Consider the following 22,350-nt stretch of genomic DNA (forward strand, 5'->3'; position numbering starts at 1 on the left):
CTCCCTTCCTCCTTCCTGTTTTTTGATACGATGTCTCATATAGCCTAGGCTTCAAACTTGCTATGTAGTTGAAGATAAGTTGAACTTCTGATCCTCCTGCCCCTAACTTCTAACAACTAGATTTTGAGGGGTGAACTGTTATGCGTGGCCCAAAGCCTTGAAACTGGAGTTACAGATGGTTTTGAGTCGTCATGTGGATGCTAGAAATCAAACCTGGTTCACTAAGGAGCGGGCTCTTATCTTAGCCTCACGACTTGTTACCAGTCACTTTTTGTCTTAGTGATCTGTCTTAATTTCCTTTTCTGTAGCTGTGATAAAATACCAAGACAGAAGCAGGTTAAGCAGAAAGTGTTTGGGCTGCAGTTTGAGGTTGCAGTTTAGCATGACAGGGAAGTAACAGCAGTAGGCTTGAAGCAACTGGCCCACATGGCAGGTCAAGGATTAGAGAGTGATGAATGCTGGTCCTCAGATAACCCCTTCTATACTCCAGGATCCGAGCTAGGCCAGAGAATGGTGCCACACAGAAGGAGTTGGTCTTTCCATCTCAATTAACCTAATCAAGATAAGCCCTCCCGTACACCCAGAGGTTCACCTCATGGGTGATTTTAGATCTTATCAAATTGCAAATTGAGATGAACAGTCCCGATCCCTGACCAAAGCAACTTAAAGAAGGAAGAAATATTTGGCTTATAGTTCAAGGGAATACAGTACCGTCATGAGGCAGCAGGCATGGCAGTAGGGCTAGGAGGCAGCTGACCACACAGACCCTACAGTCAGGAAGCAGAGAGCGAGAACGAGTGCCAGAGGCAGTCATGAGGTTAATTGCACAAATTAGCTCCTCTATTCACATTGATCCAAACAAAACTGCAATCTCCTGGACAGAGGGGTGTGGACAATGATTTTGGTGTGGATAGTGGAAGGCAGGATTCTGCTTCCAGAGCAATTCTGCATGTCAGAAAGTTGGAGCAGCAGCAGAGGTAGCAGCTTCAGCAGAGGTAGCAGCTGCGGCAGTGGCAGCAGTGGCAGCAGCAGCAGCACTGGCACCGGCACTGGCAGAGGCAGCGGCAGTGGCAGCAGTGGCAGCAGTGGCGGCAGCAGCAGCAGCACAAGGAGCTGCTAGGCTAGAAGCACAGAGCTGAGCTGAGGCCATGCATCTTTTCACACTCACTGCAGGGCTGGGCCTGCTCTCTGTGGTTCGAGCCACGATGCCTCCTCTGACTCCTGCCAGTCCTGAGGAGGTGATGGCCCTGGGGAGGGAGGACTGAGGGTAGCAACTGGCTTCCAAGCTCAGACCTTGGACTGGGTGTGTCTCAGGCCTGCAGATGGAAGCCACAGGTGATGTTGAAAAAAATACCTCTCTTACGTGCTTGGTGGGATCTTCTCAGGTGGGAGTGGGGCTTGAGCAGGTGTTCCAGGCCATGGTCATGTCTTTCTTCTCACTGTGTGCACTTAGAGACTAAGAGGCTGCTGGGGGACAGGGGAGGCTTGCTAGATGGACGCTGTCCTGGCTCTAGCTGGACTCCCAAGAATAGCCTGCCTTCCTTCCTTCCTTCCTTCCTTCCTTCCTTCCTTCCTTCCTTCCTTCCTTCCTTCCTTTCTCTCAGTGTGTGTGTGTGTGTGTGTGTGTGTGTGTGTGTGCTTCAGAGACACTTCTTATATTCTTCCAATGAGTTGATTTCAGATTTCATCCTGGGTAAGGCCCCTGTGACTGTTGTGTATCTGGGAGACAGAGCCAACTTCCTAATGATTTCAGGAGAAACTGAGAAGTCTGTTCCTTGCCACACCTCAGCACTTTGACTGTAGACAGTGAAGCAGACCGTGGTCAGTCGGTACAGTCATGGTTCTCTCAGGTCACCTCCTCAGCCATGTCCATTCTGCCCTGTCCTCCGGCTCAGCTCCCTGAAGTGAAAGGTCAACCTGTCCTCCAGATCACCTTTCTCAGTTCCCTCTGGATGCCTGTGCAGGGTCTGTGGTCAGGGCTCTTCCCAGGAAGTGTTTCTCCTAGGACGCCTGTGCCCTGTCTGCTTGGTTCTACCTACTGCTGCTGTTGGTGAGAGACAGCCATGGTCAGGACTCCTCCTGACATCCCGGCATCCCGGACCCTTCCATCTTGCACTGAGACCTGACTGCATTCTCCTCCTGCCTCTCACCCACCGTCTTCCAGATTCCCTTCTCCCTGCAACTGTGTGCACTTGTGACCTCCAACTGCAGATCTTGGGAAAGGGGTACATAAGGTGCTGGGCAGGAGACTTGCCTATTCCTGAGTCGAGATGGAAAGACCCGCTGCCTCCCTTCACCTTTGAGAGAAACAGTCTTGATGAGTTGGAGTTCAGGATGAACCTGACGTGAGTGGTCTCTGCGGAGGTAATGTCTGCTGCTGCTGCCAAACAGTTCTAAGTGTGACTAAGCACAGACTGCCTCACCTCTAGTAGTCACTGAGGAATGCAGCATTTTCTGTGTTGCCTGGGCAACACACCAGGTGACCTCTTCATGAGGTCAGAGATCTAACTTGCTGTGGTCTATGCCCATGCTGAATAGGGTGAGAGGATCTCTTGCACAGGATTGCTTGCTTCAGGAGAGGCCAGCATGGGTCCCAGAAATAAGAATGGGGAAGAACTAGGTGCCCTGGGGAGAGCCATACTTGGACCCTGTGTTCTAGGAAACCCATTGGCTGTATTCAGTACAAGCTGCCTCTGTATGAGGGAGAGGACCCTGGTATGTTCCTCACAGGTGAGTATCTGGGTTCCAATTCTTATTTCAGTAAAGGCCCAGGGGGAGATGGACTTCTCACATCACAGGTATTGTCCACAGGGTGGAGGCATGTCATCTACATCCATTTCCTGCCTGGGAAGGAGTCTGCCATTGCCTACTTCAGGGGCAACATGAACTATCAGTACTACCAGCTGCTGCTGCTCATGGGTGAGCTCCACTCTTTGTCTTTTAGCATGGACTCCTGGGGACAGACATGGACTAGGCCCATGTTTAGAAAAACAGAAGTCTGGTTTGCTTCATTCTACTCCTGGGGAGCCTCTCCTGCACTTCCTGAAGTCACCAGGAGGGGGGTGTGTAAGCCCTTGGCCTCTTTTACCTTCAGTCTTACATGAACAATCCTAGTGTCAGAGATCCCACATACTCCTGACCCACCCTGCCCTTGGCTACTCTGTCCCCCATGAGTCAGCGTTTTTATGATCCTGCTCTGAACAGGTTCCCATTGTGGCCCATTTATCACTGGGGACATTGGGCAGCATGAGCAGTCGTCATGGTAGGAGGGGTTGCAGCATTCAGAGGGTGGATGGAGACAGGAAGATGCCCCCCAAGGAAAGTCCTCTTTTCCAAGGTCGGCAGTGGCAGGTGGAGACATCATGAGGAGACCTCTCCCTGCCACCACTGTCAGCACACTGAGGACAAGGTGTCCTTCCCTCAGCCCTCACACACTTCTTATCTCTGTCAGCATTCAGCAGCTCTGTCCCCATGATCCTTTCTAACTTGGGTGTCACTGAGTGGCCTCCTTGTATTCCAACCTGCAATCTCTGCCTACCTACTCTCTCCTCCCATGATGGCTGCAATTGGACTCACCATTTGGAGGCTCTGACGTGGCTTGTGCAGGGTCTTAGGTTATAGCAGGGTCCAAAACACCCTGGCATTTTGCTCATAAACAAGGACTTTAGAGGTCCTTGGACCTTCTTAAACTATCTTTGGTACCCTCAGGTCACTGCTTCCTACTCTATGAGACAGAATTTCTCATGTCCTTCCTCTTTCTGGTCATCACGATATCATTGGAGGCACAAACCTTCACCCTAGTTGGGGCTTTTGGCAAGGCTGTGCTGTGCAAAGGCCTTGTGTTGGAATTTGAAGTGATGTGGTTTTTCCTGTTGGGAAGGACTTTGGGTGCGGCATCTAGAGTACAGTATCCTAGCAGGAACCCTCCCACTGCAGGATAAGCCTGTCTTCCTCGGGGGTGGGGCCTTGGCCCAGGTTGGGAGATGGGCTTCCATTAGGAGAGGCTGGTTCTGGGCTTTGAGGAAGGACAATCTGATGGTTAAACCTCTTGTTTTCTCACCTGGTACTCCTTCTGTCGTGGATCTCAGGGCTTCTGTCCTGGAGGAGCTGGGACAGTGTGGAGCAGGGCATCTCTGAACCCAGGAGGAGTGTCTGTGCAGAGATTTCTACATGTGTCTCCTGCTCACCAGGACTGGGCGGGTGGCAGGCCTGTCCTAGGGAGTCTCAAAGGGAGACATCTTGGGGGTTTCAAGTCCCACAGCATACTCATTCATGCCTGGTGTTCCGAGTAAGCCTGAGAGCTTCCTCCAGGTCTGGGCACTCGTGGGTCAGCAGCTCTAGTGAATGCCTGGGGCCCTTGGTTGGAGCTGCCTGTTTCCAGCCTGGAGCGGGGCTCCTCTCTTCTCCATGTGTCTTGGAGGCTCTGCCCTGCTAGCACTCAGCTTCAGCCCATCTGTTCTGCAGGCCGCACCCTGAGACCTAACCCAGATGCTGAGAGGATCTTCAAGGAGTCTGTGATGAGTATAATGCCCCAAACTGGAAGGATAATTACCCCTCCCCATGCTGGTAGGGAAGGATTTCCTCGTCCCCTCTCTCCTTTCTCCTCACTCAGGCTTGTGCTCTGGATATTTCTCTTATACACAAGAAACCACATGAACAGCATCATGTTTCATAGCTCATCTAAGTTTTCTGGTTTTTGTCCCTCTACAGAAGCCTGTGTGTTTGTCCTAGACCCCCAGTGCACTAAGGGAGTGCTGCAGTATCCATGCAGAAAGCAGGAGATGGGACCTGGCTGACCCAGAGGTGCAGACACCCACATGTAGAACTCTCAGTGTCAAAGAGCACAGGGCCTAACACCCACTCCTCCCCCAAGTCTGCATTCAATAAATTCGGTGGATATCACTCAATCACCTGTGTCTCTCGGGGTCCAGTGGGCTCCAATTTTCGTGTTAATTAGGTGTGGACAGATACTCAAATACACCAAGAAGGGAAAGATGTTCGTTTACATTCACAGGTCCCCAAACTAGTGCCATGCCTCAGCACTTAGGGCCACAGGGCACAGTGAGGGACAAATGGAGCAGATGTAAAGAGGGTTGGGGCTTGGAGGCAGAGTCTACATGGTGGAGGTGGGAAGGGTGAGCAGTGTACAGGCAGGCAGGGTAGGTTGGCTAGTGTAGGTCTCTGCAGAGATTGGTCTCTCAAGACATTTCTAGTGGTCTGGGCACCTGATGAAGGAAAGTAGCTGAGGTGTGGAATGATGCAACAGGCTGGATGTGGCTTCTGTGCACATAGAAGGTGAGGCTTACAGCTGATGTATTCACTCACTGTAGAAATTCACTCTCTAGGAGTGAGGTTCTCCATGGTCAGAGAGACACAGAGGTAAGAACTCCAAAAATTTTAGAAAATATTAACCAGGAACACAAACATGATTAAATTCTGGTTAAACAAGATAAGAAACTGATGAACATCTCAACAGACATTCCCACAAATATGCCCACCGTTTTTACATATTGTAGCCTTTCTTCTGGGCACAGCTAGCTTCATTCAGAGGACACTCAGCTCCTCCAGAGAACATCTGCCCAAATCCAGTGAAAGCAGGGGGCATGACTGAAGGACTCTGAACCAGTTTTATCTGATCTGAGAATGAGGTTTGTTTGGGGGCAGGCTCTTGTGCAGTTTGAGCCGTTTAAGTGGCAGCTGTGGTGGACTTGATGAGTAGAGGAGGGAGGCCCCCAGAGGATCAGGCCAGACCTTATGTGAGCATGTCCTTCCCACTGTGCTGTGGTCTCCAGCTGTCCCTCACAAAGGGCAGGTGGCACTGTGAGTCAGGATGTTCCTGAGCCCAGGATGGATCTGAGTAGGGAGTTGACTTGACACAGGGATGGGAGCCCTATCTTCCAGGTTTGAACCCTCTCATTTCTCCTTAGCTGCGGGGGCAAGATGTGGACAGTAGGTGGTGCTGTAGGGACCATGTGTGGACAGTGGGTGGTGGTGGAGGGCTGTAGGGACCCTGCGTGGACAGTAGGTGGTGCTGTAGGGCTGTAGGGACCCTGTGTGGACAGTGGGTGGTGCTGGAGGGCTGTAGGGACCCTGTGTGGACAGTGGGTGGTGCTGGAGGGCTGTAGAGACCCTACTTCCTAGAAACTCAGGGCTTTCCTCATTTTGGTCAGGCAGAACCTAGAGGCTAAGTGGGATGCCCACCTTCCCTCCACCCTTGTGTAGAATTAGCTCTGGTGCAGTTGTTTCTTCCTTCTCCCCTGTGTTAGAAACAAAACCTAGCTGTTTATTTTCAAAGATGCCTTGAGCCAGCTTAGATCCAACTACAAATGACGATAAATCATCAGACCTCCGTTAGTGCCCACCAGTCCAGCTACCTCCCCCTACCTTCAAACTGGTAAGCTACTGTGACACAATCAAAGTTTGAGTTTAGAGTAGAAAATCTAAGCTTGCTTGTGAAGTCATGCATCTGGGCTTGATGTAATCATTCTTTGGTCTGTTGTTGGTTGCTGATTGGGATGAAGAGAAAAGAGTCACCCATAACAGCCTGTCTCCCACTGCTTCTGGAGGTCATCAGGCTGACAGTGGAGATGAACCATCACATAACATCTAGGAACGTCAGCTAGTCATTCCCCATACCGTGTTCACAAGTAAGCGCGGTTCATAACCTTGTCTGTGAGGTTCTGCCCCGTGCTGACTCTTGTGCAAGTCCCAGTAGAGTGGCTGCTTTCTCTTCCTGTGGCTTCTTTATTCTCCTGGTGTTTTTGTCCCACCTCAGGAGGAAGCAGGAGGCAAGGAGACTTCACTCAGGGAGGGGACTGAGGCCTGAGCAAAGACAAGCAGCTCTTGGGTGATCCCAAGCATTCCTTGACTGATCCTGGATCCTGAGAAGGGTGTGAACTCTCCTGTGGGGCTCTTGTGTCATGCTCTTGGCTTCAGATTCCTAGGGCACTTCACACTCAGAACATTCTCATGGATGAGGGTCCTGAGAAGTGCCAGAGGCAGTCATGAGGTTAATTGCACAAATTAGCACCTCTATTCACATCGATCCAAACAAAACTGCAATCTCCTGGACAGAGGGGTGTGGACAATGACTTTGGTGTGGATAGTGGAAGGCAGGATTCTGCTTCCAGAGCAATTCTGCATGTCAGGAAGTCAGAGTAGCAGCAGAGGTAGCAGCTGCAGCAGCGGAAGCAGTGGCAGCAGCAGCAGCAGCGGCAGCGGCAGCGGCAGCGGCAGCGGCAGCGGCAGCGGCAGCGGCACCGGCAGCGGCAGCGGCAGTGGCAGCAGTGGCAGCAGTGGCAGCAGCAGCAGCAGCAGCACAAGGAGCTGCTAAGCTAGAAGCACAGAGCTGAGCTGAGGCCATGCATCTTCTCACACTCACTGCAGGGCTGGGCCTGCTCTCTGTGGTTCGAGCCACGATGCCTCCTCTGACTCCTGCCAGTCCTGAGGAGGTGATGGCCCTGGGGAGGGAGGACTGAGGGTAGTAACTGGCTTCCAAGCTCAGACCTTGGACTGGGGTGTCTCAGGCCTGCTGATGTAAGCCACAGGTGATGTTGAAAAAAATACCTCTCTTACGTGCTTGGTGGGATCTTCTCAGGTGGGAGTGGGGCTTGAGCAGGTGTTCCAGGCCATGGTCATGTCTTTCTTCTCACTGTGTGCACTTAGAGACTAAGAGGCTGCTGGGGGACAGGGGAGGCTTGCTAGATGGACGCTGTCCTGGCTCTAGCTGGACTTTCAAAGAAAGGCTTCCTTCCTTCCTTTCTCTCAGTGTGTGTGTGTGTGTGTGTGTGTGCTTCAGAGACACTTCTTATATTCTTCCAGTAAATTGATTTCAGATTTCATCCAGGGTAAGGCCCCTGTGACTGTTGTGTATCTGGGGAGACAGAGCCAACTTCCTAATGATTTCAGGAGAAACTGAGAAGTCTGTTCCTTGCCACACCTCAGCACTTTGACTGTAGACAGTGAAGCAGACCGTGGTCAGTCGGTACAGTCATGGTTCTCTCAGGTCACCTCCTCAGCCATGTCCATTCTGCCCTGTCCTCCGGCTCAGCTCCCTGAAGTGAAAGGTCAACCTGTCCTCCAGATCACCTTTCTCAGTTCCCTCTGGATGCCTGTGCAGGGTCTGTGGTCAGGGCTCTTCCCAGGAAGTGTTTCTCCTAGGAGGCCTGTGCCCTGTCTGCTTGGTTCTACCTACTGCTGCTGTTGGTGAGAGACAGCCATGGTCAGGACTCCTCCTGACATCCCGGCATCCCGGACCCTTCCATCTTGCACTGAGATCTGACTGCATTCTCCTCCTGCCTCTCACCCACCGTCTTCCAGATTCCCTTCTCCCTGCAACTGTGTGCACTTGTGGCCTCCAACTGCAGATCTTGGGAAAGTGGTACATAAGGTGCTGGGCAGGAGACTTGCCTATTCCTGAGTCGAGATGGAAAGACCCGCTGCCTCCCTTCACCTTTGAGAGAAACAGTCTTGATGAGTTGGAGTTCAGGATGAACCTGACGTGAGTGGTCTCTGCGGAGGTAATGTCTGCTGCTGCTGCCAAACAGTTCTAAGTGTGACTAAGCACAGACTGCCTCACCTCTAGTAGTCACTGAGGAATGTGGCATCTTCTGTGTTGCCTGGGCAACACACCAGGTGACCTCTTCATGAGGTCAGAGATCTAACTTGCTGTGGTCTATGCCCATGCTGAATAGGGTGAGAGGATCTCTTGCACAGGATTGCTTGCTTCTGGAGAGGCCAGCATGGGCCCCAGAAATAAGAATGGGGAAGGACTAGGTGCCCTGGGGAGAGCCATACTTGGACCCTGTGTTCTAGGAAACCCATTGGCTGTATTCAGTACAAGCTGCCTCTGTATGAGGGAGAGGACCCTGGTATGTTCCTCACATGTGAGTATCTGGGTTTCAATTCTTATTTCAGTAAAGGCCCAGGGGGAGATGGACTTCTCCCATGGCTGTGTTGTCCACAGGGTGGAGGCATGTCATCTACATCCATTTCCTGCCTGGGAAGGAGTCTGCCATTGCCTACTTCAGGGGCAAAATGAACTATCAGTATTACCAGATGATGATGCTCATGGGTGAGCTCTACTCTTTCTGTCTTTTAGCATGGACTCCTGTGCATAGGCACTGACCTGGCTTATGATTTCTTTTCAGGCCTGTTTCATTTTCCATAGCTCAGAGAGCTCCTCTGTACGTCCTGGTTTGTGGGTTGGGCTCTAAGCCTTGGTCCACTCTTTTTCTGATCTTACATTATTAACCATTGTGCCTGAGTCTTGGGTGGACTTTGCTATTTCCAGCATGTAGATGTCTCCTGCACCCCTGACCTAGTCAGTCTTTGTCATAGTCTTGTGTAGATCTAGTTTTGGTTTATTTGGCCCCAGGAATCTTTGGACATCTGTGCCATGAGTTATTTATCATGTGGCATGTGTTACGGTGGTAAGTGTGGAGTTATGGCATCCTGAGGGTAGATCTTGGCACATTGTCTAAAACCCTGCTTGGCACAGGATGCTCCCAGGGGAAGAACACTTTTCAAAGGTCAGCAGCGAGAATCTGAGAGAGCCACATGTCCACCTTGAGCCCCAAGGCTCTTGCCACAGTGCTCCTCAGTGGTGTGCCCTAGAGCCTTCCTGATCTGTAGCCTCACAGGGCTGCCTCCCTGGCTCTGGTTAACATTCTTTGCTCATCTCCCCATGCCACTTCCTGTTTTACCGCCTTTGGCTTTAACCTCATGAAGGCTTTGGGCCCACAAGTCCCAACAATGACCTCTTCTGGGTTTCTTTATGGACCAGGGATCTACAGGATAAGAGCAGCTGCCCATAGGCCCTGCCTACAGATTATGAAAAAGACTGTCGGTTAGACTTGGGGGTGAAGCACATAACTGGTTAGGAGGTGGGGAGGGATCCACCGTGCAGCCTCTTGAGACCCAGTATTATAGGGGAGAGGCCTGGGCCAAGGATCTGCCAGGGACCCTGGGGGATCTGGGGATATCACTCTGCATGATGAGCCGTTCTTGGACGGGGGAATGGGCTTTTATGGCCCAAAAGATGGGGTTCTACTAGGAGGAGCTGGGCTCTGATTTTTTTTTTTTCCGAGACAGCGTTTCTCTGTATAGCCCTGGCTGTCCTGGAACTCACTTTGTACATTGTAGACCAGGCTGGCCTCGAACTCAGAAATCTGCCTGCCTCTGCCTCCCGAGTGCTGGGATTAAAGGTGTGCGCCACCACTGCCAGGTGTGATTTTTTGAAATGAGTTATGGATGGCTAGACTCTGTCTTCTCAAAAAAGAGATCTTTGTGGATCTTAGGGCTTCTGTCCTTGAAGGGCTGGGACAGGGTGGGGCAGGCATCCCCGAACCCAGGAGGAGTGTCTGGGCAGAGATTTTTACATGTGTCTCCTGCTCACCAGGACTGGGCGGGTGGCAGGCCTGTCCTAGGGAGTCTCAAAGGGAGACATCTTGGGGGTTTTAAGTCCCACAGCATACTCATTCATGCCTGGTGTTCCGAGTAAGCCTGAGAGCTTCCTCCAGGTCTGGGCACTCATGGGTCAGCAGCTCTAGTGAATGCCTGGGGCCCTTGGGAGGAGCTGCCTGTTTCCAGCCTGGAGCGGGGCTCCTCTCTTCTCCATGTGTCTTGGAGGCTCTGCCCTGCTAGCACTCAGCTTCAGCCCATCTGTTCTGCAGGCCGCACCCTGAAAACCAACCTAGATGCTCTGAGGGCCTTCAAGACGTTTATGATGAGTAAAATGGGGAAAAAAGCCAAGACAAAGACGCCTCCCCACGCTGGTAATTAGATCTATTTCCTTCCTGTTACTTCAGTTCTGACAGACTGACTGCACAATGCCTGTCTATCCCCTCTTCTCCTTCTCGGTCTACAGAAGCCTGTGAATTGCCCAGAGATTCCTAACACAGGAGCAGCACCTCAGAGACTGTGTAGCAGCAGGAGTGGGGATCCTCCATGCACCTCCATCTTGGCCAGAACTAAGTAGTGTGGAGAAAGGAAAAGGTGGGGCCAAGTGCCCACATCTCTTCCAAACAGCTCTCTGCCTTAATAAATATGGTCAATGTCTCCAGGCCACATGTGTCACATAACAGTTTATGGGCCCAGGCTTTAATCTTTTAATTTTAAAATTTATTTATTTATTTGCATGCACATGCATGTATGTGGATCCAAGTGTAGCTTGTGTGTGCGCACGTGTAGAGACCAGAGGTCAACACTGGTGCTGTTTTGTTAGATTCTGTCCACTTTATAATTTATTATGACTTATTTATTTATATGTTATGTGTCTGTATGAATGCATGATACATGTATACAGGTGTTCACAGAGGCCAGAAGAGAGCATCAGATCCCCCAGAGCTGGAATTCTAGGTGGTTGTGAGCTGCCTGATATGTGTTCTGAGGACCAAACTGGGGTTCTCTGGAAGAATAGAGCTGAGTCAAGCTATCTCCTCCATGCCTATTTTATTTTTGGAGACATGGTCTCTCATTGGCCTGGAGCTCACATATTCTACTTAGCTTTCTGAGTAGCAAGCCTCAGGGATCCTCTATCTCTGCCACTTGGCATTTGGACTAGGTGTGCCTGCTGCCATGCCTGGCTGTTTATGTGGGTTCTGGGGTTGGAATACAGGTCCCCATGTTTGCAAGCAAGCACTTCACTGACTGGGGCATTTCTTCAGCCTCTTAGGCTTCACTTTTGAAAGTTCAGACCAACACTCAAGTATGAGCATGCTAATCAAGAAGGAAAGACTTTTGTTCACTTTCTCAGATCTTCACATGGGTGCCATGCAACAGCACACAAGGCCTCACGGCCCAGCAATGGGCAGCCTGGGAAGCAGGGTTGGAGCCTACATGGTGATTAGTGAGGGAAGCAAAGGGTGATCAGGGTCACAGGGAGGTATTTGGAGTGGCTAGTGTGGATCACTGCAGAGCTTGGCTTTGAGATGTCCCTCGTGGACTGATGGATGGTGGCCCAGATGTGAGGCCAGTGAGGAGGGTAGTTGTGTGTTCTGTGCACATGGAAGGCAGGGCTTTCAGATGAGGTAGTTCTCTGGGAATTAGTGAACTTTGGAGGATGTGGTCATCTGGGGACATGTTACCAAAAAGGCCAGAACTACCAGAATGTAAACAACAAGTAAACCCAAACCCATATAAATTATATACAAAACTCTAAATGTAGAGAAAATAGGAAATATAAGCCAAAAGCAAGCAAACAAAGAAGCAAATGACAATACAAAACAAGACCACAAAGCATAAGACAATCTGTGACTGAACCAGCCAGATTCTGGGGAAGAGAAATGGAGCCCGTTTTCCCACAGAGAAGTCCCCATGAATGGTGTCTAATTGCCGTGTATCCTGAAGCCTTTTCCAAGAGCAATCCTGAAGCTGTTTGCTTCAGTGTGCACTCAGCTCCTGGTCTCCTCAGAGGTTAGTTTCTCTCTCTCTCTCTCTCTTTTTTTTTTTTTAAAAAGATTTATTTATTTATTATATGTAAGTTCACTGTAGCTGTCTTCAGACACTCCAGAAGAGGGCGCCAGATCTTGTTACGGATGGTTGTGAGCCACCATGTGGTTGCTGGGATTTGAACTCAGGACCTCTGGAAGAGCAGTCAGTGCTCTTAACCACTGAGCCATCTCTCCAGCCCAATTTCTCTCTTTTTGTCTCCTTTCCTTTCCTTTCCTTTCCTTTCCTTTCCTTTCCTTTCCTTTCCTTTCCTTTCCTTTCCTTTCCTTTCCTTTCCTAAATTTCTCTTAACAGTTATGCCATAAAAACAAGATGCTCCTTGTAATTAAACCAGCTAAAACTTGTGGGGCTTGGAGTGGCCACACACATGATCTCTGCAGCCCAGGAAGACATTGAACTCTTGATTCTCTTGCCTCTACATTCCGAGAGCTGAGATTGATTGCAGGCATGTGCCACCACAATTGGCCTGTAACTTCTACTTTGATCTATTCAATGTCAAAGAATAAACAAATTCAAAGGTGGAAATCATTACGTAAGAAAAAAAAAACAACAACCAAAAAAGTACATTCTATAATATGTCCTCACTAAGACCCCAGGATGAATGCAGATGTCACTCTGTCAGCAGGACCATAGCATGTGCTTTTAGCAGATTTCAACGTCACTTATCCTGGAGGCCACACAGCAGGGCTGTGTCTTTTAGTGTCTCACTAGCCTTGCTGTAAGATAACACTTTTGACTTGTGGGTTCTGAGGACAGTTCAGTTTGCAGATACTCAAAGGTTGCTTGTGCTAGGACCTGCAGATGTTTGATGGAAACTAACATAGGATCAAAAAAATCTTTGGACTGTTTTTTTTTTTTTTTCAGATCTGTTGCCTTAACCTTTGGGTCATATTTTCATAGACATGTTGCTCATTGAAAGCAATATTTTGAGGTTGGGGAGATGGGCTCATGGATACACAGTGTGAGAACCTGAATTTGGATTCCCCAAACCTGCTTAGAGACCTGAACGTGGTGGTGTGCATTTGGTGTGGACCACAGGGCGACCACTGCTGCTTGACAAGTTCCAGCAGGTTGACATCACAGATCACAATCCCCCAGCTTCCTTTCCCTTCCATCTGTGATGATTCTCATGATGTGTTATGTGAGTTCCCTTGTGCCTTTTCCCTTTGGAAAATTTTGTATGGGATTTGGCAGAGGATATGAAAGTGTACAATGGCAGTCTCTCTAAACAAAGTAATTCTTTGTAAAATGTCTCCACCAACATGCAACCATACAGTGGGACAACTCTGCCTACTCCTACACAAGAATGCCCTCCTTCTGTTTGCACCAACAATAGAGAAGTTAAAGATTTACTAACTGAAAGATGGGGCCAGGAAGTCTTCGAGTACACCCTGTCCCAAGGATGAAAGCACACAATTGAGAGAAACAATGGGCCCAGACCCAGAGTCTGAGGCCTGGGCAGTGAGTTGGCATTCAGTTGGCATTCAGTTGGCAAGTTTAGAGTAATGCCCATGGTTTGATGGCATGGGTACATGATGTAGGGGATGAACAGCAAGATCTGGTATGTCCTATGAGAAGCAGATTCTGTTAAGTTAGACTGACTCAGTCTCTTTCTGCCATATACAGGAGCAGGCATTGAAGGAATTAGGATAAGGTATAATGGAAAAAGAAAGCGATCAGGACCCTCCCTTTGGGGAACATATAAGCAGAACAGGTCCATACTGTCAGACTAAGCCACACAGGAACACAAGTAGGAAACAGCCTGGTGCTTATTGTATTACATGGTACGAATGCTGCATCATGCCCCTTGAAGAACGAAATTTGCTCCTAATGGTTTGTTTCTCAGTATTCAATGTCTGGCACCTCCTGACCACAAAGGCTGAAGTCATGCAGGAGGAAATGTAAAGGGGTACCTTGTGGGATTGCTGGACTTTGGAAAACAATAGGGACTTAGATGCTTGCTGAACTTACTGTTTTTGCTTCAAAGAAAAATGCTATAATAAAGTTGATTACATCTTTCATCCTGGATATTGAGAAATAGGGTTAAAATATATTAAAAACAATCTGTGAGAAGATCATATATTTCTTGGAATCTGCTTTCAGTATTACCTGTGGCTAAGCTATTATGCAGTCATAGAGTAATTTTCAATAAATACAGCTATCCCGTTTCACCCTCAGAGCATGCTTCCCTTCCCACACTGTCTCCTTCCCATGCTGTCTCCACACTTCCTCTTTGGGACCTGAACTCTGCTGGAGCTGGACTCCAGCATGCATCTATTCTCCCATCACTGGGGGTGGAAGAGGTTGGTAAGAGCCCACTGGACAGTTAAATAAAATGAGTGCAATGGGTCCACCACCACCACCACCACCACCACCACCACCATCACCACTACCTGTTCTACCACTACTACCACCACCACCTCTACCTCTCCTTTACTCTCCAGCTCTTCCTCTAAACACAAACCAGAACTTAGTGGCTCAGGCATATAATCACAGTACTGAAGAGGTGGAAATAGATGGATGCCTGGGGCTTTCTGGATAGCCAGTCTAGACCAGTTGGTGAGTTCCAGGTTCACTGAGAAGTCTTGTCTTAAAAAAAAATAAAGTGGGGGGCTGGAGAGATGGCTCAGCGGTTAAGAACACTGACTGCTCTTCTGGAGGTCCTGAGTTCAACTCTCAGCAGCAACATGGTGGCTCACAACCATCTGTAATGGGATCTGATGCCCTCTTTTGGTGTGTCTGAAGAGAGCAATGGTATACTCACATACATAAAATAAATCTTTAAAAAAAAAAAGGTGTGTGTGTGTGGGTAACTGAGGAATTCTCCTGATGTTGACCTCTGGTCTCCAAATGCACACACACACACACACACACACACACACACACACACAAAACACGGCGTGGGCCCATAGCATGCAGCATGACAGGAGTCACATACACACACACACCCACCCAGATCTACCTTCCTTGTTGTGCTCAGTGTGAGCACACAGGCAGGCAGGGCCAGGGCCAGGCTTCACCCCAAAAGAAAGAAAGAAAGAAAGAAAGAAAGAAAGAAAGAAAGAAAGAAAGAAAGAAAGAAAGAAAGAAAGAGAGAGAAAGAAAGAAAGGAAAAAAGGAAGCCTGTTTTCTGCTGTGAGCACAGCCTGACTCAGAACTCCTGCCTCTGCCTCCCAAGGGCTGGGATGAAAGGCCTTTGTTGCCTACAGCAGCAGCCAGCAAAGCATCTTGGGATTTTTTTTTTTTTTTTTTTTTTGCATCTTGGGGTTTTTAAATGTCTTTATTTTATGTCTCATAGCTAAGGACACTGTGTTGTGAGCCACATCCTGACAAAATGAAATTCATGCTCTCTTTCTATTATCACTTGAGGCCCATCTCACCCCTTGTTCAATCCCTCTAGCATGTCTGGATCCCTTGCTACAGTCTCTTCTCTCTTTACCATCCAGGGCTCTTAGTTGATTAACAGGTGAGAATTTTGCCCCAACCTATAGTATATCTAATAACAGTAAGACCTAGTGTGACCTGACATCATCTCAGAGCATGCATATGCACTCACTATTCCAGTCTCTAGGTGCAATATAAAGAACTAACCATAAGAAGCAACATTTCTCAATATTCTGATGCGGTATTTGTATCCTAGAATGCATATAAATCCCAGAAAATTAACTTCAGGAAAAAAGTTTCCTTAGTAAAGGTTAATGTTCACAACCATACCTTCAAAGCTTCCTGATTCAATCAAATCTACAAGTGGCTACTTCTGTGACGATTGTCTAAAAAGCTCTCTGGGGATGCCACATCATCCGGGGGAGTGGCCACTCCCTTGAGCAGGCAAACCCAAAGAGCAGAGTTAGAAATAATGGATGAAGTTAAAGTTCAGGATCTTTGCAGTTGTCACAAGGCCCAAGAGAACCATGTTTTCAGACAAACCCTCTAGCACATGATGCTCCTGTGACTTCCTCAAAATCATAAGAGGCATGAAAACATCAGGATAAACCCAGCTCACACGATCTAAAAACTTCTGACAGACACAGCAGAATTTTACACTGAGTTCTGATGAGCTATACCAAAGAACTAATTATACCCTTGGCCCTATTACTGCCTACTTCCCCATCACTCCACCTCCACTGCCCTTGGAAGTTTTAGAGTTGCCTCCATGCCTGCTCTGCCACTGACCCCTGCCTCATTCAATGGTGACTTTCCCAGGCCACCTGTTGGTGTTATATGAACATACTCACTTTACCATGTGACTCAGGTAAGTGTGAGTTTTTTACATGCAGGACCTCAGTGGTCATAAGAGGCCAATACATCTTCTAGAATCTGAGTTACGGAAGACTGTTAAGTCACACGAATGTGAACTCATCCTGGATACCGCAAGAACAAGAAGTAGTCTTAAAGGTTGGATCAACTCTACGGCTCTTGGTTTATTGTTCCTTAATTAGCTACCGTGGAGACTTTAATAAATGAGCAGTGAGAGAATTCCTAGATCACTTTCTTAAAGTATAACCCTGAGTACCAGTTCATAAAAGACACAGTGACACAAAAAAATTGACAATAACAAGCACTGGTTCTAATAGACATATGTCCATAATAATGTGGCTGAGGGCTTCTAGCATAAGAGAAAGTCAGTCAATGGGAAACAGTATATAGAAAGGTATTAGTACGTTTGTGTAGAAGTTGATGAAGTAGAGACTCAAAGACATTCCAATGAGTCAAGGTCACAGACTTGGTTCTGTGAAGAGACAAAATATCTGAGGAAGAATTTTTTCCCTACTTCAGACTAAAAAAGTGAATCCCCAATTAAGAGAACTAGAGCTGAATAGGGAACATTGTAATGTATGCCAATGACATCAGTGATACCTTACGGGGTGGTGGAAAGTCACACACACACACACACAGAGAGAGAGAGAGAGAGAGAGAGAGAGAGAGAGAGAGAGAGAGAGAGAGAGAGAGAAAGAGAGAAAGAGAAAGAGAACTGGAGAAAAAAGACAAGCTCTTAGCCAGGCAGTGTTGGTGCACACCTTTAATCCCAGCACTTGGGAGGCAGAGGCAGGCTGATTTCTGAGTTCAAGGCCAGCCTGGTCTATAGAGTGAGTTCCAGAACAGCCAGGGATACACAGAGAAACCCTGTCTTGAAAAACAAAACAAAACAAACAATCAAACAAAAAAGACAAGCTCTTAGAAACAACTAAACAGTTCAACCTTTAAGCTATAAACCTAGAAAAGGCATTAGTCATGGTGAGACTGATGGAGGAAGCATTTGATCTAACAGTGTCTGAGGAATAGACGGAGTCAGCACAGAATGCTTTCCTTTTCTTTTCTTTTCCTTTCTTTCCTTTCCTTTTCCATTTTATTTATTTATTTATTTATTTATTTATTTATTTATTTATTTATTTATTTGAGACAGGGTTTCTCTGTGTAGCTCTGGCTGTCCTGGAATTCACTCTGTAGAAAATCTGCCTGCTTCTGCCTCCCAAGTGCACCACCACTGCCTGGCTTTCTCCATTTCTTTAGACAAATCTTATACTAATAACACAAGAAGAATATCAGGCTCAGGTAACCAGTACCTGATTAGGGACCAGGTTGGAATGGTGGATTTTCTTGTCACCCAGGCCTGAATCTAGCATTTCTCCTTGACCCAACAAGTCACGTGGATCTCCTAAACACGTTGAAGCCAGGCGCTTTCTCTTTCTCAATTACTTTTGTAGAGTCCACCCAGCTTTTTTCTTTTCCCTATCAGTCTCCTGGTGTAAGACCCCTGAAGCTGGGCCTCTGCTCAAGTCCCAGGATGAGCTGGCCAGCACCTCAATGACTTGAGAGAAAACCACACCTGATGCAAACTGCAAGAGGTTTTATTGTCAGCTAGCTGAGGACATAAGTCCCTCTGCTGTGCAGGGCAGGGGAGTTCGACCCTGAGCGGTAACAGTAGGGGGCTTTTAACAGCTAGCTGAAGAGTTGGGAGAAGAGTTGGCTACATTTCCTTTCTGGTGAGGGGCGGGGGAGTGAGCTGCAGCCTCCTCTCCAGCGTCTATCTCCATGTCCTTGTAGGTCTTCCTACAATTATCACATCTCTGGCTGTAAGGCACAGAAACTAAAAGGCTTTTTGCTGGCTATAGAGAACAAAGAGCTCTTTCTGGCTGTATTTTTAGAGATCAGGGAAAACAAGCTTGGGGAACATCCAGGGCCTTTACCTTCTAGGGAGAAACGCTCTAAGTCGGGGCCTCATACTGGTACCTGAGATTAACCCTACCCCACAGAGAAAAAAGTCCTTCCCACTCATTATCAGGCTTCCTGCCACACAGCTCCAGCTTTCTGGCTACCCTAAACCCACCCTACACAGCATTTCCTCACACTTGCTCCCATTCTACACCTGAACGAATGGAGTAGGATGCTGCTGCACCTGAGAGCTGAGCCTCATAGTGAGTTCTGAACCCCTCAGATAAAAGCTAGGCAGCCGAAATTCTAAGCTTGGAATACAAGCCACACAACAAAAGACAACCAAAATTCTAAATTCTGATTTCTTTTGTTGCCATTCCCAACCCAAAATACTAAAAATAAGACAAAATGTACTGTAATCAAATCATAACCATGGCAGTATCCCCTAAAAAGGACAACTTAAGTGACATTAAAAATTCAGACCTCAGAGTCATGAAGAACATAATTACAAGCCAAATGACTGATGGGCACAAAACCATGAGCACACAGCTGAAGGAAGTAGGGATGATGCAGGATAAGAAAACTGACTGGAAGTAAATAGGTAAAAGCACTGGAGGAAAAATTCAAACTGAGATGAAACAAGATATGAAAAATACAAAGAGATATGGAAAGAAACAATATCAGGTTTGAAAACAAGGTAAAAGAGTGGAAAGATTCAGTCAAAGAAAATGATTATTTAAAATAAAATCTTCCATGCAAATAGCACTTGTTGAAGTTAAAATTTCAATTCCAGCTGCACTTTCTTCACTTGTAATGAAATACCTTAAGTTTCTGACAGAGTATTTTATTCTTTAAAAAAAAACAAAACAAAAAAAAAAAAAACTCCCATCCAGATGGAGACTTTTTCTATGACTTTTAAAGAACAGTTAAAATCGGTACTCCACAAATTTTTCCAAAAGAAAGAGAAGGAGCAATTTATCTTATGAGGCCACAGTTATCCTGATACCCAAATCACATAAAGATGCAATTAAAAAGGAGAATTATGAACCACGTTCCCTATGAACATGCTTGCAGAAATATTCTTAAACGTACTTGCAAAGACAATTCAAGAACACATCAGGACATCACCAGCCATAATCAAGCAGGATTTGTCTCAGAGATGAAGGGACACCTGAACATACAAAACCCAGTAAATATAATCTACCACATAAAACAAACTGGGAAAAAATGATCATTTTATTATTTGCACAAAGGTCTTTAACAAAATCCAACACCATTTCACCATAAAATTCCCGTAGAGATAAAGTAAACAAGAGACAATCCTAAATATAATTAAGGCAGGTTACATCAAGCCTAGAGCCAAGGTCAAATTAAATGAAGAGAAACTCCAAGCAATTCCACAGAAATCAGCAACAAACCAGGCTGTTCAGTCTCTCCACGTCGATTTCAATGGCAGGACTTGAGTTCTTACCAAGAACAGTAAAACAGCTCAAGGAGATCAAAAGGGTAAACACTAGATTACCAAGGAAGAAGTCAAGCTCTTCTTTGCAAAGGATATGCTTCTATATACATATCCTGAAAAATTCCACCAGGGAACTTACACAACTGAAAAAAATTTCCCAACAAAATAGCTCAATACAAAATTCATGCAAAAACACTGATAGCCTTCCTATATACAAATGACAAATGGATTTAAACAAGAAAAGTCAGGAAAACAATACCTTTCACAATACCTTCAAATAATATAAACTATGTTGATGGCAAGCTTCCAATGGGAGGCTGGATTTCCTGTCCCGCCCCCCGCCCCCCGCCTGTGACTCACAGAGACAGCGTCTGAAGCTTTTTTTTCCTCCCCCCCCCCCCAATAAAAAAGGCAGAGGCTTCAGGTCCGCGCTGCCCCGCTTCCCCTTCCACCGCGTCAATCACCCCCAGGGGGCGGTGCCGCCGCCGATGCCATCCCCCTGCCTCATAGCCTCCCTTAGCTCCCGGGCATCCCCCTGCCTCTGTCATCCCTGTGCCTCACCGTGTCCAGCCGCTCGTGGGCTTCTCCCCCCCCCCCCCCCCCCACACACAGTGCACGACCCTGACTCGCGGTCATTCCCCTGCCTTAGTTTCTCCGCGTGACGTCTTATAATCTATATAAATAGTGACGTCTTATAATCTATATAAATAATCATAAAATAACACAAAAAATTATTAAATGTCCACCCCTCTCTGCCTCTCCCTCTGCCCATCGCGGGAATGCCCCTGCCTCAGGTTCACTCAGGTGAGACCCCACTCCGGTCTCCCAGGTCTCAGCCGACGCTGTCCCAGCCCGCAAGTGGTGGTCCCAGGAGACACCAACAGGCCATCAGAGGGCACCCTCCGCTCCCCTCACAGACGGCCGAGAGCCGACCACCCCCTTTCCTGTATGTGGTTCCCGTGGGTGGGGGAAGCAAGTTGGGGAGGAAATACTTCCATACTGCTGTTCATCACCAAGAAAGTCAGGACTGGAACTCAAGCAGGTCAGAAAGCAGGAGCTGATGCAGAGGCCATGGAGGGATGTTCTTTACTGGGGCGGACGTGTGTGTCCCGGCACCGGGGACCCCTCAGTGAGAAAGAGAGACCTTGGCGTGTTTAAAAATCATCTCACTGGGAATTGTGTATCTCACAGATTCACTCTGCACCCTTGAGGTTTCGCCTGCACGGATGTAAACGTGCACTGCACACACACAGGGCTCCAAGAGGCCAGAGGAGGGTATCTGACGGCCTGGGGACCGGAGTCACCCACAGTCGTGAGCTGCTGCCACATGGGACCTGGGCATCAGACCTCGGTGCGAGCAGCCGAGTGCTCGCTGTGAGCCGTGACCTCCCCAGTCCTCCTCCTCGTGTGCAGAGCACGCGTGTCCCCCTCAGGACAAGTCCTCGTGCGTCTCAGATGTGTTTTTTATGAGATTTATTCATCTATCTCGTGTCTGTGTGAGCTCGCTATAGCTGCACAGACGGGTGTGAGCCTGCTTGGTGACTGGGGATTGAGTGACAGGATCTCTGCGTGCTCCGGCCCCGCCCCAGACATTTAGAGTTTTTTTTGGGGTGTCAGGGTGTACTGGCTGGTTTTGGGTGTCAACTTGACACAGGCTCTGACCATGGACCAGAATGATGGAGCCTTGACTGTGTCTATAGAAAGCTTTATCAGACCTTCCTGCCGTCCATCATATGTTCTGATCAGCTACACGATGGCCAATCAGATCGACCCCACACACAGAGATCAAGGTGTCTGCAGAGACAGGCAAACCAAATATGACAGGATAGACCTGCTCAGGGGCAGGGGGAGCAGTGGTCGAGTATCTGCCTCACAGGCATGAATTGCTGGTCTCTCTCTCTCTCTCTCTCTCTCTCTCTCTCTCTCTCTCTCTCTCTCACACACACACACACACACTGTTTGGGCATAGAGCATGCAGTATGACAGGAGTCACACAGAGCCTGACAGAAGGTCTCAGTCTGCTTTCTGTCGCTGTTTGTGTTGTGTGGCTGCGATAAAACAACACTGAGAATAATTTCTCGGCCTCCTGTGATTCCAGGTCACAGTCAGGTGAGGGAGGCCGATCAGGATGGAAGCAGAGGCCACAGAGGGACGCTATCTCCGTCGGCCTGCTCTTCCATCCCTGCTCAGCCTGCTCTCTACTATAGACACCGGGGTTTTAGATCCTGTGGCTGCTGCAGCTGCGGCTGACAGAGATAAGAAGTGTGTGAGGGCTGAGGGAAGGA

The 22,350-nt window shown here is 48.1% G+C and overlaps 1 long non-coding RNA gene and 1 pseudogene across 5 annotated transcripts; both read left to right on the forward strand.

Annotated features, from left to right (window-relative positions):
• Positions 1-1,083: 1,083 nt before the first annotated feature.
• Snhg7os lies at positions 1,084-4,907 on the forward strand. Of its 4 annotated transcripts, none has more exons than XR_374177.3 (5): positions 1,085-2,345; positions 2,660-2,730; positions 2,812-2,919; positions 4,465-4,566; positions 4,686-4,907. It is a non-coding gene; the product is annotated as a small nucleolar RNA host gene 7, opposite strand (long non-coding RNA). The 4 variants fall into 4 exon arrangements; XR_374176.2 differs by having other exon boundaries at positions 4,711-4,907; XR_003953776.1 differs by having other exon boundaries at positions 1,084-2,345; positions 4,465-4,907.
• Positions 4,908-7,290: 2,383 nt separating this feature from the next.
• Positions 7,291-11,005, forward strand: Gm2240 (annotated as a pseudogene). Its single transcript, XR_004691327.1, has 5 exons — positions 7,291-8,500; positions 8,815-8,885; positions 8,966-9,073; positions 10,674-10,775; positions 10,868-11,005. The product of XR_004691327.1 is annotated as a predicted gene 2240 (transcript).
• Positions 11,006-22,350: the final 11,345 nt, after the last annotated feature.

This window comes from Mus musculus, chromosome 2, assembly GCF_000001635.26.
Source record: "Mus musculus strain C57BL/6J chromosome 2, GRCm38.p6 C57BL/6J".
NCBI lineage: Eukaryota > Metazoa > Chordata > Mammalia > Rodentia > Muridae > Mus > Mus musculus.